General features: G+C 33.8%; 1 pseudogene; it reads left to right on the top strand.

Annotated features, from left to right (window-relative positions):
- Nucleotides 1-9,623: 9,623 nt before the first annotated feature.
- Nucleotides 9,624-11,465, top strand: LOC102624662 (desmethylxanthohumol 6'-O-methyltransferase-like; annotated as a pseudogene).
- The last annotated feature ends 6,878 nt before the right edge of the window (nucleotides 11,466-18,343 follow it).

Here is an 18,343-nt window from a genome sequence, read left to right as displayed (position 1 = left end):
CAAAATTCAAGGTTTGCTTTCAATGTTTGTTTTCTTCATCTTCTTTTCTTTTTTGGTTGAATCATAACAAATTATCCAAACGATTTAATCGCTTGATCAAATCTGATGTTCCATGACCAAGATGCTTGCTTCAATTCATAAATTGATCTATGCAACTTACATACCATGTGTTCTTGGTCTTTCTGTATGAATCCATCTGGTTGCTGCATGTAAATGTCTTGTTCAAGATGCCCATTAAGAAAGGCAGTCTTGACATCCATTTGCCAAATTTCATAATCTAGCACTGCATCAATGGAGAGCAGAATCCTAATGGATTTAAGCATAGCAACTGGAGAAAAGGTTTGCTCATAATCGATTCCCCCTTTTTGAGTAAACCCTTTGGCTACTAATCTTACTTTAAATGTTTCCACCCTTCCATCTACTCCTCATTTTCTCTTGTAGATCCACTTGCACCCTTTAGGTTTCACCCAATTTGGTGCCTATACAAGTTCCCATACTTTATTGTAATACATAGATTCCATTTCTTGATTCATGGCCTTTTTCCAAAATTCAACATCTCTATCTATTAGAGCTTCGTTGTAGCTAGTGAGATCTTGTACATGTTCATCTGTGATAGTTGTATAGGTTTCTCTTAATAACATGTATCTCGCAGGTAACCTAGTTACCCTCCCACTACGACGAGGTTCTTAAAGTGATTGTTGTTCAAGGATAATCCTGTGTTGATCAGCTGGTTGTTGTTTTCTTCCTGTTCTATAACATCAACCTGATCTCTTTTTTATTTTTCGAGTTTTACCTTACTCTTAGGTTATAAGTCATTTATATAGTCTTCCTTAAAGAAAGTAAAGAATATGTCTATTAATACATTCTTATCTTGAGGAATATAATTTAGACTTTCCCTTATTCCTTTAAGATACCTTAAACATGCAAACTTCTGAACACGAATTCATCTTTTCTACCTCTGATTCTAGTAGAAATACTAGTAAACTCCAAATACGAATGTGTCTTAAACCATGTTTGTGACTTTTTCATAATTTCTTAGAGTAGTAAATACCGAGGCAGATGAAACTAAGTTCAACAAACTTTACAGTTTTAAATACTAGTATCTAGAATAAAAAAGGTAAATGATAAACCACTTAGTATATATCTTGTCTTATCCAAAAGAATCTTGTTTCTCCATTTAATTACACTATTGTATCATAGTGTTAATTATATGTGGGAGTTTATCCCATTTGACAACCAAATGGAGCTTGAATTCTCCAGAGAGATATCTCTATTTCGATCATATCGAAGTTCTTTTATGTTCCTGTCTAATTGCTTCTGTCTTATCCATGTACCCCTTTGAATTTCAAAAGTAATGGAACCATGACGCATTCAAACAAACATAAATGAAATGAATATTCATCAACAAGATTGATAGAATACTCATAACCTCTTATAACATGTAAACTGATTAATCCGTATACATTTGTATTCGTTAAATCATCCAATACAATGTTATGCTTTTAGCTCAAAAAGAGGATCCTTGTCATATTACTTTTCTAAATAAGATTCATAGAGTTACAATGGTCAATCTTAATAGGCCAACAAGCCTATCATTAATCATTTTCTTAGAATCTTATTATAATTTATATGACTTAAGCATAAATATCAGAGGTTTCTTTTCTTGGATAAATGCATATACTTTTTATCATTATATCTTACCTTGAATAGATCAATAGACTTATATGATATAAATTTTTTTTATAAAGAATCAAAATAAGTAATAAACAGAGTATAAAAAAATAACAGTGTACTCTTGTTTACTAAAACAAGCCATCGAAATTAAATTCCTCTAATAATTGGAAAAATAAAGACAAATATCAAAACTAAAGTCTCGTAATGATCTAGCCTTTCAATTGATATAAACTAGCATGTCCTCAACCGTTGTTTGAAGCGTTCTTCACTTAATCTCTTGGTTTCCTGAAAACCAAATAAATGAATTACAAATAAGATTAGTTATCTCAAAATTCGCTATTGCATGAATCAATAGATATTTGAACTAATTAGGAAGCTTAAAGATTTCCTATACCTGATTTTAAAAATCATAGGACAATCTTTCTTCCAGTGACCCTTCTGTCCATATTTGTAACACTTGCCTTTTGACTTGCCATTTATTTTAGTGGATAGTTTGCCGATCCTAACTCTTTCTTGCCCATTCTTGTCTTTCGACTTAAGCCTTGAAGAGAATCCTTTTTCAAGAAGTTTTTTGCTATGATAAAATTCTTCTATAGCATGTTGTTCGTGCATTAATTCAATTAAGGTCATATCTTTATTGTTTAAGATATAGCTGACCTTAAACTCTTTGAATGTATTAGGTAAAGATTCAATCACCATGTTAATCTTTGTTTTATCATTGATTTGAACACCGTGAATCTCTACTTCATTGAAATAGTCTGTCATTGTGAGGACATGATCACGAACTCTTGTGCCCTCTTCCATCTTAGTATCTGTAATATGTTTTAATGCTGCTTCTCTGGCAAAATGAGAATTTTGCCCAAACATCTGATGAAGACTAGCCATTATTTCAGTGGTTGTTTCCATGCTCTGAAGTTTCTTATGCAGTTCCACAAAAATCGAAGCCAATATATAGCGCTTAGCCATTTTGTTAGCTTCGCACCATTGCTCATAAGGCTCCCTCTAATTTCTATAATCGTATAACGATGGTTCTGGAGGGCAAGGCTGGGTCAACACATATTTGCAGCCCTTAGCAGTGAGAATATTAAATAGATTGCGTTTCCAATCTAAATAATTTTCATCAGTGAGTTCATTTTTAACAAGGATAATTAATAATGGGTTGATGGAAGACATTTTCTGAAAAAATAAAATAGACATGCATAAATACTTTGAAATAGTATTCACAATAAATGATAAAAATGCAAAAAACCATAAATGCATTTTTATTTATTGTAACGATAATCTAGTACCGCTTTGATAAGCTATCCGTTGGGGAAGTCATGTCTACACTTTCTAGACCCAATTATCCATTGGATTATTTACTTTCATGTAGAGACATGATAAATAATTATTGTTATTCCTTTGGGCCTAAATTTGTTAACAGAGCTTCGTTGGGAAGTTTAATAACAAATTTTAGTTGAGTGTATAACCATTGTTTCAATCTATGTATTTTTTATATCAATAGTCACCGTTGGGGTGAACAATTGATTAAAAAATATTTCAATTTTATCTTTGAAGAAGTTCATCAAATAAAACATCTAATATATATACCCTCCTAAAGAGCATCACCGTATCATGAAGTCGAGATATATATATAATTTTATTATTGAACTAACAATGGAGCCGTGAGAAAATTATCTTGAATTTTCCCTCTCCCACTCAATATTTTAAAATTGGTTTTTCCTTTTTAAAACATACATGTTAATTGCATGCTTCCTATAATATTATCTAGATGATATCCAATATTATTAAGAATACACAAATTACAAACAATATGACGAGATTCATAATATATGAATGACATGTATCATTATGAATAGAGTGGCACTACCTATTTTATATGACATATTATCATGGCATGTTATCATCCAAAACATAACATATAGAAAAATAATTAAATAATCTTAATTCATGGCTTTCCTAAAATGAAAAAATACATTAACCCTAAGCCCAATCTTCATTGGGCTTCTTGTTAATGTTCATTTTCCATAGGCTTGTCTTCATTAATAGACTAAGGGAAATTGGGCTTTTAAATTTATTATTGGTCCAATTTTAATTTTGAAAGAAAATAAATAAAATCCTTTTTTAAAATAAAACTTTTGGACCAAAATAAATTTAATGCGTTCAATTTTATCTATACATTTTAATCCATTAAGCCCAATTTCAATTGGGCCTAAAACTATGATTAATTAAGCCCAAAACTATTTTTGAACTTAAATACAAAAAATTGAAACTTATGAGCCCAAAGAGAAAAAATATGGAACTTTAGGGACTTTAATGATAAAAAGTATTGAAACCCTAAATCCATCTTTTTCTCTCCCCAGCCGCCATCACCACAAAGGACAGCAACTGTTCACCCATCTCCGATGCCGATTTGATAGCCGCTGCTTTGCCGGCTGCAAGTTTCAAGCCCTCGCACACGCTCGAGTTGCTGGTAGCGCTGTTGGTCACGCACTGCAGCTGCTGGCCGCTGCATGTGCAGTGCGCGCTTGCTGGCAGTGTGTACTGCTGGCCCCGTGCTGCTGGCCACTGCGGGTACCGCAGGTTGCCGCTAAAATTTCCAGCCTTCATTCGCTGATCTGTTGTCGCGTGATAATTCTCCAGCGATTTACAAATTTCCTAGGCGGCTTACAAAAATTTTATAACAGTAAAATAAATCAAGAGGGAAATATAGTGATAAAAAATCACCCCTCTTGTTACAGATCCAAAGAAAAAATACAGCAGAAAATCTAACCATGAATTAAGACAAACTAAAAACATACTTTATTCATATGTGAAACAAATAATATATATCTGAATAATCTATGCCACTCTAATACATAAATATCAAGATTGATTTCATAAGAAATTCTTATATATTAATATGAGATGTCTCTGATACCAATTGTTGAAGAAAATTAGTTTTAAAATTTTATAAAAACTTTTAGGATCACTCTCATACAATATATAAAAATTTGTAATATAGAAATCGTATCTTGAAAATTCGATTTGGCTTTTTCCGCTGATGTGATTTAGGCTCTTAGATCACGATCCGTCACCACCACTCCTGTTAGATCACGATCTGTCACCACCATTCATGTAGATCACGATCCACCACCAAATAATCTTCCAGGCTATGACTCAAATTTGATCTGCACTTGACGTGTGGGTGCCTTTATCACCACTAAAGCAACTAGCATGAGAAAATGTTTCTCTTAACAATAGAGAGAAATTTTTTTTTCTCTGGTCCGTATAAAGTGGTTGCTCTATTTTTTTTGGGAGAAAATAAACCCTTTTATATTTCTATCTAGTGGAAACCCTATGCTCCATATTTATTTATTTATTAATTCTATTAAATCCCTTTTGATTTAAATTAAAAAACAATTAAAACAAAAGTCATGTCACTTGTTCTTGGGTTTTAGGGGCCCACCTTGTAAAATAACACAAGGTCCCTTACACTCAAGTATATTAATGGAGCCTCCGACTAAATAATATATTTAGCCTTTTGACCCAAATAACTAGTTATCTTGTTTATTAATCCAGTAGTGGTGCAGTCAATTCAATGAGCTAACCCGGGGATCATTTGGGAACATACAATAGTGGCTACAATAATTAGGCTTGTAATTACACTAGCCCAATTATTTAATTCCAAATCTACTCCACTAAAAGATTGGAACTGACCTCCATAATTATATGCTCGAATAATAATTCGTCCCAAGCAACATTGATTTCTTTACTGTATAATCTTTTGTACCACATCGTTAATTAAATCGATATCTCAACCGTCCAATCAATTTAATAACATCTTATTCCTTGATACTTATTGGTTTTCTCTAATGATCATTTTCAACATACTAAATATATTGACACAGTCTGGCCAGAGAATTCTATGATCAAGTGTCGAAAACCCATCAAGAGATGTTTTGTACAAATTCTATATTGTTAATTTATAACTCCAATACTCACAATTGCTCCTACCAAGATACCGGGTAATCTTAACTACAAGTGTGTCGTGCCCATTGGTAACTCAAATGGAATAACAATTACAATCATGAAATTATAACTAACTCAAGATTAAGATTACAATAAAATCAATGCCTATGAGATTTAATAAGTCTGACAATCATTTTAAGGTTAATTAAATCTCATATGTGATCCAACTCAATGTAGTCAAACTACATCAGTAAATTCGTACATGATTAAGACAAATCACTCAAAGAATTTACTACAGTCTAAACATAAATATAGCACCCAACTCTATTTATCAACTGCGAACTAAATTTATTTAATCATAAGATAACTTGTATTTATGTCTTCTGTGAATCCATATAATGATCACATAAATACATATAATATGATTAAACAGATCTTTTTCAATATATATTTATGCAATTGAAAGTATCTCAAATATTTTATTAATCAGAAAATAAATTAATATACTTTAAAAGAGCATATAATCCCAACAGACTTGCCTATAATAAATTGACCATTTGGTTGGCTCAAGATTTAGATGGTCAAAAACTATAAATAATTTGTTTGGTGCAAAACAAATAATTTGTTTATATAGTGTTTATATTTTGATTGGAAAAACTTGAAATTATTTATAGGATAAATGTTTCTTTAATCCTTACAATATGAGCTAATATTCAATTAGTTCTTATATTTTAAAAAAATATTTAAGAACTTCTTGTTATAAATTTATTTCTAATGAAATTTGCTTAATCATCTATTTTTTAGATTTGTATGTCAAATTTATTATACCATTGATTACAACAGCCGAATAATCGACTTTAACTAAACTTATATAATAAATAAAACTGAACTTAAAATAAAATAATCTAATATAATATAATATGAGATAAAATTTATAAAATATTTTGAATATTAGAAAAGTTATTTAACATTATTATTATGTCTTATTCTTTTATTAATAATAAAATATATTTGACATATTAATAATATTAAAATAATTATACCTAACATTCACAGTAATTTTTAAAATTTATATTATTTTATTTACAATATCATTTTTAATTATGTCCATATTAGTATAAATCTTAAAGTCAAGTTTTGGATTAATAGATTTTAGCATTAATAAAATCCATTGGGACAGACTAATAATAACCTACTATTAAAAATAATTTTCATTATATACTTTATTTTTTTAATTATACATATTGTAATATTTTATTTGTATTATATGATATTTATTTATTATTTTTCTTATTACTATATTTATATTTATTTGGGTTGTTATAATCAAAAGATATAATAGTTATTTATTAAATTAAGGGGTTTTATGTGACCATTTATGAAACTAAGAGGGTCAGTGTGACCATTAAAGCAAATCTTGGGGGTGTGAGTGGCTTTTTTTCCTTTGAATTTTAGATTATATTAAACATAAGTATTATTTTACCCCTAAAAAGTTAAATCCAATAGTTATAAAGGTAACAAAATAAGTGTTTTGGTTAAATTTTTAAAATAGAAGAATTAACTGGATAATTGATTCAAATAGTATGAACTAAATGCATATAATTAAACTATAACTCGTTGTATTATTCAATTATTTATTTAAGAGATTTGACTTATCTGACTTATCCTAGTTTTATTACCAAAAATTATTTTATTTTCTCGACATTGTATATTCTGTCATGATTAAACTTATAATCGTGACATTAAAATTTTAAAATTAATATAAGTATTGATTAATTAATCAAAGAAAAAAGGGATATTATCATTCGTATACCCTATAGATGCTCTGTTATAAAAAATACTACAATACTTGAGGATTTATCAATCGTCCACCCTAAATTGACAAAAGCTATCTGCCGACCACCAAACCGTTAGCTACCGTTTGAAAGTTGACAGAATAATAGTGAATTGATGATTTTACCCTTGAAAATTATCACTTGTATACCCTTAAATTCTTTTATTATCACTTGTATACCCTTAAATTATCACTTGCATCATATGAAAAGACCAAAATACCCCTCTGGCGTTATCCTATTTAAATGGCAAGTAACAGTTTGGTGGACGGCAGATACATTTTGTCAACTTAGGGTGGACGATTGATACACCATCAAAGTGTTGTAGTATTTTTGATAACAAAGCATCTATAAGGTATATGAATGATAATTTCCCAAGAAAAAATGTTGCCTCTATTATTTGTCTCCTTAGTTTTTACCTTTATTGGAAAATTGATTTGAAGATCTTCTCGAATCTTGCATACATAAGCTCACCAAGCTTTCCTTCTCCTTTGATAGTTTAAAAATGTTTGTTACTTTCATTATTATTAATTATTTGATGTTTACCAAATAACAACCAACATATGAATAAGTTTTCCACTCATGGAAAACATGATTTGAGGGCTTTGTCAAAAGTTTTGGAAGTGTTGCCGAAAAGTAGAGAAATAAGAAATGATAGAGATATGTAATTTTATAACAGATAAATTTTAATATATTAGTTTTTTTATGTTGGAATAGCTCTAAATTAGAGCAGTCTTTCATAATCACACGATCAAAATTATAATGAGTTTTTCACTATTTATCACTTTACGCATGTGGAAGTCATCCGTACTTTACCATATAGCAGCTCCAGAGTAATTATAGCCTTAATTTATTCCTTAGTTAGAATAATAATTAGCAATAATGTAATTTTATAAAAGGTCAACTTGCGCTAAGTTGATAGTTTTGTATTGTAATGTTGTTTTTGGCATGTCGCAATAAGTGATAACATGTGCCAACACTATGATGAAATCGTATCATCTCTATTATGCTTTTTTTTTTTATGAGCATAAACCGAAATTTTATTTATAAAAGGATAAAATTTAATTTACTTTTCAGATAGGATGATAATTTTTAATTTAGAGTGGAGCTATTAACACCCCTCTAATAATCTCAGAAAACCCCATTTCTGAATGCACCCATTAATTAAAGTATTAAAATTACTATTTTACTAATAACACTCATTTTAATTCTTCAAATAGCCCCATCTTCTTTCTCATTGAACCCTAAAATAATTTTTTTCAAAAACTCTCATGACCAGTAGTGACATTCGGATGATATAGCACTCAATAAACAACATTTTCCATGACCGGTAAACGAAATTTAAAGAATAAGTCACCATGACTAATAAACCTCCACTCTTCCTTCGTGAAAGTATTAAATACCCCTTTGATTGCTAGTTCTACGTGTTAAGGGAAAAATATATTTATGCCTCTTTTGCTTAGGTTTGGAAAAATATATATATGCCTCTTTTGCTTAGGTTTGTTATTTTATGGCTCAATTCATTTTTTTTAAGCAATTCGCTTCTTAATAATATAGGGGTGTAAAGAGTTCTTATAATTTCTTTTTTATTTGAATTAGAGTTCTTGTAATTTCAATCAAGGTTAAATGTGTAAAATACATAGTAGTGGAGTTTTATAAGAACTATTGAGGGGTGCCAATAGTATCACTCTTTAATTTATTCATAAAAATATGAAAATATTAATTTATTCTTATCCACATTTATTGTTAAAAAAATATATCAAACTTGATATCAAAAGATGAACTTATACATACCTTGATGATAGGGGCCTATTGATTTTTTTTTTCTATTTAACAATAAATGTGGATAAGAATAAAATAATATTTTTCACATTTTTATGAGTACATTAAAAACTATCTTTCTATATAAAAAGTAAATTAAAGTTTATCGTTTTATAAATAAAATTTCTATTTATGCTCATAAAAAAAATTAACATACAAACAAGCATAATAGAAATGATATGATTTTATCATATTGTTGGCACATGCTATCACTTATTGTGACGGGCCAGTAACATCATTACAATATTGTAAAAATGTCAACTTAGTATAAGCTTTGGCTATAAATATCGATCGTTTTAATATATGTTCACAACAAACTCGAGATTGAAGAAAGAGAGAGATAGAATGGGATCAATGGAAGTTCACGAGGAATTACGAAGCGTGCAACCTAAAGTTTGGCAATTCATGTTCGCCTTTACAGACTCTATGGCTTTGAAGTTTGCCCTGGGGCTTCGCTTAGCTGATATTATGCACTCACATAGAAGCCCAATCACTTTGCCCCAGTTAGCCTCTAAGAGTATCTTCAAAATGCTCTATTAATTTTACTCTTCAAATATCTATTTACTTACATATGTGGCAAATAAAAGAGTGAAAAAATATATTATTCTCAAAAAGACTCTTCAAATAGAAATAAATTAATATTATTTTAATTAAATAATTATTTTTTTAAGGAAAAAGTCAATAGCAATTAAAGCACTTCTCTCTCTTTCTCTAATAAAAATAATAAAATACAAATTGAAGAGGGAGAAATCAACTCTCCAAATTTAAAGAGAGAGAATCATCTCTTGTTTGAAGAATCTTAATTGGAGTGTCTTTTGGAGCCTTAAATATTGATATGGCTCTTTAAATAAATAATAAAATCTTATTTGAAGAGCCTTTTGGTGATGCTCTAAGTATTGACTCTCTCTCTTCTGTTGGACAAAAAGCAATAGTTCAATTTATTTGGCCTCTTAAGTACTATGTATTAATTGATTTATTTTTACTTTTATTTATGTCAGGAATTGACACATCTTGTTTGGACATTCCCTACCTTGCACGCCTTATGAGAATGCTTGTTCGCAAAGGAATTTTTGCCGTACATCATTCATCAAACGACGATGATGAGACTCTGTACAAAATGACCCACATATCAAAATGGTTGTTACATAACTCAGAACTAAGTGTTGCTCCAATGATTCTGGAACTGTGGCATTACCTTAGCCAATGTGTCAAAGAACGTGGAATTGCATTCAAAAAGGCTCATGGCTGTAAAATTTGAGATTTTGCTTCACAAAACCCTCAATTCAACAACTTGTTCAATGAGGCCATTGAATGCACTGCAAAGATTGTGATGAAAGCAACAGTGTCACACTATAAAGATGGGTTTGACAGCATACGGTCACTAGTCGACGTGGGTGGTGGCACTACTGGAGCTCTTGCTAAGATAGTGAAATCGTATCCACACATCAAAGTTATAAACTTTGATTTGCCACATGTCGTGGCCACTACACCTATGTGTGAAGGAGTCATCCATGTTGGAGGTGACATGTTTGATCCCATTCCTAATGTCGATGCAGTTTTTATGAAGGTAACAGTTTGATTTAACAGGATAGGGTTCTCTTTTGGTCTTATTTCTATTGAGCTTTAAAATATCTCTCATTATATATCTTTTAGTGGTAGTGTATGGATAAAATTTAATTTCTTTTTTTTTATTAACTACCAACTAATACTTGAGTTATTGGCTCATTACATCAACAAATTAATATAGAATCGTGATCCTTGATTCAACGTAAACGTGGAAGGGAAAAAAAAGTCACTTTCCTATAAAGCATCTACCAAATGCTTCTTTTTATAAAGCACTCAACATGCCTTTTGACCCTAAAATTGTGTGTAAGGGTCTAATTCTAATTTAATATGCATATACAGTGGATACTGCATGATTGGAATGACGAAGCATGTGTTAAGATTCTGAAAAGCTACCGAAAAGCAATTTCAGATAAAAATGAAAAGTTTGTTTTCGTTGTAATCTTTGTACAAGAAGATGATAATAACATATTTGGTGACATGGGTTTGGTGTTTGATCTACTTATGTTTACTCACACCACTGGTGGGAAGGAAAAGACTGAATAAGAGTGGATGAAATTATTAGAACAAGAAGGATTCCACCACTGCAAAATCATCAGCATGCCAGCGTTATATCAATTATAAAGGCCTATTGTACCACCTTAGGCCGAATGACCCAAGAGTCGAGGCTTGGCTTGTGGCCTAGTTCCAAGTTTTAGCAGCAAGATGGGCGTGCTTGTGGTGAGCATGAAAGCAAGGCAAGTCAGACGCGTGGGGTGGGGCGTGGCAATGACTGTTCGTTGTGGGATAAGTGCGGGGGCGCACAACAACAGCGGGTGCAAGAGCGAATGTGGGTGGCGCGCGTAACATCTCGCAAGCATGTGGCGCATATGGGCGTGCAAGCGCTAGGCACTAGATGCAAGCATGTGGGATGCATGAGCGCGCGAGTGTGGCATTGAGGCGCGTGAGCATGGGGCACTGCAGCGCGAGGCATACGTGCTGGCCGAGTTTTGGACAGCGAGCGAGGAGGCACGAAACTAAGCCAAGGGCTATAAAATGTGCCTAACAACAAGCATCAGTGGGAGACATGACCTTGGAACAGATGGCCAAAGATATAGGAAAATAGAGAGTGGACAATGGTGGTTACACACCAAGAGAAGTGGGCAACGATGGTTACACCCTACAACCTCCTTATTTCTAGGCTTATAAGCAACGTTTGCCTTGTTCCTTGGGGGAATGGAGATGTGATCCCTTATACATGCTTAATGGGTGCCTCGTTTTGTGGGAAATGAATTGAGGTAGCTCGAGGGTATCGCGCCACCTCGCCTTAGGAAATGGAAGTGTCATTTGCAATATGTATATCTAGTGAAAGTGAGTATGTGTTTGAGATGGACAATTTTGGGAGAGAGTGACATCCTCTGAGCACATATAGATTCTCACTAGGTTGTAACTTTACTTATTGAGGAAAATAGAAATGTTGGAGGCTGGTGTCTCCGTAAAAATAATCTTGAGCAAGTTGGTTTCTCTTTGTTGAAGCGAAAAATCTTGGGGTGCGCATTTAGCACATAACCTCCATTAGAGTTGTTGAGTGGTTGGTCGAGTGAGGCTTGACGCAATCACAGGCTTACTGCATCTTGAAAAAAGTCATGTGACAACTGGCATTAGAGCCCCAAGTTTGGATTCAGAATTCTTTAACAAATGTCGGGGGAAAGAATGAAGGATAGGTTGGTTAGATTGGAAGCTGCTGTCAGGAACTTACCACCTAATTCAGATAAGCTGGCGATCACAATGGAAGTTAACTTTGGGGAATTGGCAAATCTAAAACTTGTTTATTACAGCAAGGGATGTTGCTGAAAAGATAAGGTCAGTTTTGGATGATGTTGCTTCTTTGGCGAGGGAACTAAGGGGCAGCATCGGGGCAATTGAGAATGATGTAGGTTCGCTGAAGCACACAGTTAGCAACGCATTAGTGCATTTGAAGGCGAGGCCTACGAAGATTAATGTGCCCAAACCAAAGCCATTTGGTGGCACGCTCTGTGCAAAGAAGTTAGAGAACTTCCTATTGGACATGGAGCAGTATTTTAAGGCTACTCGGGTACCCGAAGCGGAGCAAGTTTCAATTGCTAGCATGTATCTAATAGGAGATGAAAAACTCTAGTGGCGAAGTAGGCTCTAGAAGGATACCGAAGCACAGAGGTAGCCTATCGAAAGTTAGGAGTCACTCAAGCGAGAATTGAAGGGTCAATTCTTGCCAGGCAATGCGAGTTAGATTGCACGGGAGAGCTTGAAAATATTAAAACAAATTGGTTTACTTAAGGATTATGTCAAGGAGTTTAGTTTTTTTATGTTTGACATCAAGAGCATGTCCGATGAAGACAAGCTTTTCAATTTTATTTCAAGTTTGCAACCATTGGCGCAAACTGAATTGTGAAGGCAAGTGGTGCAAGACTTACCTTCGGCAATTGCCACTGTGGATGGTTTGGTGGATTTTAGGATTACGAGTTCTTCGCCCTTGAAACTTAAGAAAGGAAAATATGCAGGGAAAACGAACCCCTCTAAGCGTCATGGCCGGAGAAAAGAGGGCATTCAAAGAAATTCAAACTGAGAGGTTTGCAGGAAAAGAAAGGCTTGAGGTACTTCATTTATGACAGTCCGCATAGAGCAAATGATTGTCCAAAATGCGGCAAAATCAATGCAATAGTTAAGGAGACTAAAGTGGAACCTTCAGCGGGCGAAGCAAATACTTCGCAGATGAACCCATTACAGTTGATGAATGATCTAAGGGAGGAAGTCGCGCATAACGATACCAACCAAGGGTTGATGGTGACAACCGTATAGGTAAACAAGCGTGAAGTGCAAGCCATGCTTGATACGGGAGCCACGGCTAACTTCCTAGCACTGCACAAGGTATCGCGCTTGGGATTGGAAGTGACTGCGGTGGGCAACAATGTGAAAGCTGTTAATGCTGCGAGTGTGGGTGTTCAAGGGGTGACCATTTGTTCCTTGAGGGTTGGAGCATGGGAAAAACAGGCGAAACTCATGGTTATGCCTCTTAATGATTCTGACTTAATTCTTGGAATGGAGTTATTTGTTGTCGTTATGGTACAGGTGATGCCTTGTCAGAAGTGCATCATTATTATGGGCTTGGAGACGCTGTATGTTGTACCATGCTAATTTTGGGTTCATGGCAGATCAGAATCATCACTCTAATCTGCAAAGCAATTTGGAAAATGGTTGAAAAAGAAAGAGAACTCACTCTTAGCTGCGTTGATTGAGTTAAAATCGAATCAAGTTGTTGAGGTGCGTAATGAGTACGCAGAGGTATTGAATGAGTTTGTGGATGTAATACCGCTGGAGCTTCCTCGAACCCTTCCACCTACACATGTTGTTGATCATTGGATTGATCTGGAACCAGGCGTAAGACCCCCTACACAGGCTCTTTATTGAATGGCGTCTTCGGAGTTGGCAAAACTTCAGAAACAACTAGATGAGTTGCTGGACGCAGGGTTCATATAACCATCTAAAACACCATATGGTACACCGGTATTATTTCAAAGGAAGAAAGATGGCTCGATGTGGATGTGTGTTGACTTTTCGGTCCCCAATATTACAGATTTGTTTGATCGATTGGGCAGAACATCTTACTTCATGAAGCTAGACTTGAGGTCGCAGTATTGGCAAGTACGAATTACAGAGGGTGACGAAGCAAAGATAGCTTGTGTAACTCAGTACAGGTCTTACAAGTTCTTGGTGATGCCGTTCGGACTCACCAATGTACTTGCAATATTTTGCAATTTGATGAACGATGTTCTTTATGAGTACTTAGACCACTTTGTGGTGGTGTATCTCGACAATATAGTCATTTATAGTGAGTCTTTGGTGGATCATCTTGATCACCTTAGACTAGTGATCTTACGATTACGAGAACAGAAATTGTTTGTCAAGAATGAAAAATGTGAGTTTTGTCACTGGGAAGAGATGTTCTTGGGGCATTGGGTGAGCTAACGCAAGATTTGCATGGATGAGAGGAAGGTCAAGGCAATTGTTGACTGGCCTGCACCTTTGAAAATGGTTAAACTTTGATCGTTTCTTGGGTTAGCTAACTACTACCGCAAGTTTGTCAAGGGGTACTAGAAGAAAGTAAGTGCATTAACGGACTTGTTGAAGAAAGATTGCAAGTGGGAATGGACAGAAACATGTCAGCAAGTGTTTGAAAAACTCAAACAAGTAGTAACTTTGGAGCCGATGCTCAAGCTACCTGACTTCAATTTGCTGTTTGAGGTACATACAGACGCATTGGATAGGGCCATTGGTGGCGTGCTTTTTCAAGAGGGCCATCTGCTTGCTTTCGAGAGTCGGAAGCTAAAGAGTGCAGAACAATGGTACTCAGCACATAAAAAAGAGATTATGGCAGTGGTGCATTGCTTGGGCATATGGAAGCACTACTTATTGGGTGCGGTCATTTCTGTTATTACTGATAATGTGGCTAACATTTATTTTAAGACACAGAAAAAGCTATCACCGAAGCTAGCGAAGTGGTAGCAATTCCTAGCCGAATATGATTTCATGTGGGTATATAGACCTGAATGGCAAAACTAAGTGGCGGACGCTCTCAGCCGCAAAGAAGTCGAGGCGTATGTGGCCGCTTTGACTATCGTGACAATGGATTTTCTTGACGGACTTAGGCAGTAAGCGAAGGAGGATCCTAGCTACTGCGAACTCTGTGAGAAGATCAAACAGGGCTTGGTGCAAAGCTATTGGGTCGAGGAGGACCTAATTTATGCACGTGGTGGGAAAATGTATGTTCCTGCGGAAGAGGACTTACAAAGGGTTTTGTTGTGAGCGACACATAATCCTCAATGGGCCGGACATCTGGGGGTGGAAAGGATGATGGCGCTTGATAACTCTATGAAATGAGAGTTATCATAGCACTTTTAGACTTAAATAAGTAATACTTAAAGAGTAAATGATATATTTTTATTGCATTTTTTTATATTTTGCATAACAAATTCATTTTAGTTTATTTTTAATAAATTTAGTTATTTTAGAATAATTTGTGTTCTTAGATCATATGCATAAATGTAGGTAATCGAAAGCTCAAATTCAAGACAGGAATGCTGATGCAATATGCTTACAAAAATAAGGAAAGAACTTGGCTACTAAAGAATTGAACAAGTCTGGAACAGTGCAGATACTGTAGCCGTTGTGTAGCAACCATTGCTATAGCATTCCTCGAACAACGACAGAGAAAATTTTGCGAGAAATACTCATAATATTGTCATCTATAGTTTCTTAATCTGGAATATACACGTCCTAGACTTACGTTTACCCTAATTTTCAACAATAAAATGAGTACACATCATAAGAAAAAAAGAGAGCCGTCAACCAAGATAAAAAACCGAAAAGAAACAAACAAAACACAAAGTTCAAGAGCAAAAATCAAGGCTGCACCAATGGAGAATTTACCGGAATCAATTGGATTCCAGTTGTTCTTATTCTTCTTTTGATTTCTTGTTCATTCTTTGACATGAGAACGTATTTTTCGACTAAACCTTTGTTGTTTAGTTTTCTTTAACAAACTATGAACTTGCCGACTGAACCTTTGTTGTTTGGTTTTCTTTAATAAACTATGAGCTAATAATATTTGTGGTTAAGTGATAAACAATCTTAATGAGTTCTTAACTAAATTTAAATATTGCTACATGTTTACTATAGCATTTTGTTGTGATAGCAGTTATTTAAAGTCATTATTTCGGCTGCCTACCCATTTAATGATACAAGTTAAGAAAGAGCCACAAAAGGGCCTATCTTAGTGGAACATATCAGAACAATACTTGGTTTTAGATTGTGTTTCCTGGATTGAGTTTAACTTGAGTCCAAAAGGGTCATACTTAATATAAAACTAATGATGTACTAGATATAAGGATTCACCTTGTACGGTAAATAGAACCTAAACGTGTAATATTATATTTTATGCTGGCATAACAATTGGTCACTCTTAAGTTGCATATAAATATAAGACATCTAACATACGAAAACTAAGAATTCTGCCTGAATTTAATCACTCAACTACTTCATTCCTATTTATTTCATCCTTTTGCGTGACGCGAAAGTTTACTTTCTACATATTCATTTATTACATTTTATTACATAGTTTATTAGTTTAATTGTTGATCTATTTTCATTTAAGGCAAATTGTGATGTTAAGATTGCTGTAGCAATTTCAGTAACATCAATTATTGTGGAGACAATCTTGAATACTTATCATTATATTACTTACTGTGTACACTTACACATTTACACCCATATCATTTGAATTTATACCAACAAGTTTTTGGCGCAGTCGCCGGGGATTGATTGTTTATTGAAATTTTTGAATTTAATTTTAACAGTGTTAAACATTGATTTTATTTTAATTGGCTTATTTTGTTGGCAGGAAACTCTTACATGTTCAAATACAAACCTATTAAGTTTCAATTTGATCTAGAGATTGGAAGAACTGCAAGGAGATTAAGAAGAGAGCACACAAATTCAAAAGATGTTGTAGCAATGGATCGTGTTGTGCAAATTTTATTGAACTCGCAAGTGCACGAATATATTGTAGAATAAATTAATAGTGATGAGTTTCGATCCCACGAGGAGGTAGATTTTAATATTATGTAGAGTTAATTTTCTAAGTGGGTGATTGGATTTGTGGTGGAAGTGATTTAGATTATCTTAAACTTTAAATTAAAATAGCGGGAATAACTTGAAGTGAAATCTATTAAAATAAAGTGCTTGGGTATTTGGATCTGCATCAACATGCACCATGAGCTTAATATTCCTTATTAGTGCCAATTAAATTATGAAGGGGGTTTCCACTCCTCATGAATCACACTCTAATCAATATGGTGCTAAGGGCTTATCATGCCAAATAGTAATAACCTTGTACTAGGGAGCCGGTTAAATCAGTATGGTATCTAGACAAGATTATTACTATCTATCGAAATATCCACAAAAATCAGAGCGGAAGAGAAAGTAAATTTATTAAATAAACCCCATGGAACATGTTGAGACTTCACCTTCAACCCAAGCTTGAAAGAAAATTAGTTGAATTAGTGGTAAAATATGAATTTATTAAAATACGTAGAAAATACAAGATGGAGAAAGAATTACCGAAAATGGAGCTAAAAAATGAATTCATGGGTGTCAAATTAGGGGAGAAGCCCCCTTTTTATAGATACACAAAGTAAATCATGGTCATCGGATTAAAAATAATTTGGACACTCAGGATTGCGCCACGTGTCAACAGTACGCGGTTTGACCACGCGGTTTAAACAGTAACGTGGTATGAACAATGAGGCGGCTTGAATAGTGACGTAGTTTGGTTATAAATAATTTCGTGTATATGCATGTACCGTACGCACGATTTTCAGTCCACTAACATGCTGCCACATCACCAATCAACAGTACATAAGAATTTTAGTCTAATAAGATTGTGACACCTCGTCGGTGAATGTTATGTCATCGGTCAATGCCACGTC

Source organism: Citrus sinensis, chromosome 2, assembly GCF_022201045.2.
Source record: "Citrus sinensis cultivar Valencia sweet orange chromosome 2, DVS_A1.0, whole genome shotgun sequence".
Classification (NCBI taxonomy): domain Eukaryota; kingdom Viridiplantae; phylum Streptophyta; class Magnoliopsida; order Sapindales; family Rutaceae; genus Citrus; species Citrus sinensis.
This window is presented reverse-complemented; position numbering and strand designations above follow the sequence as displayed.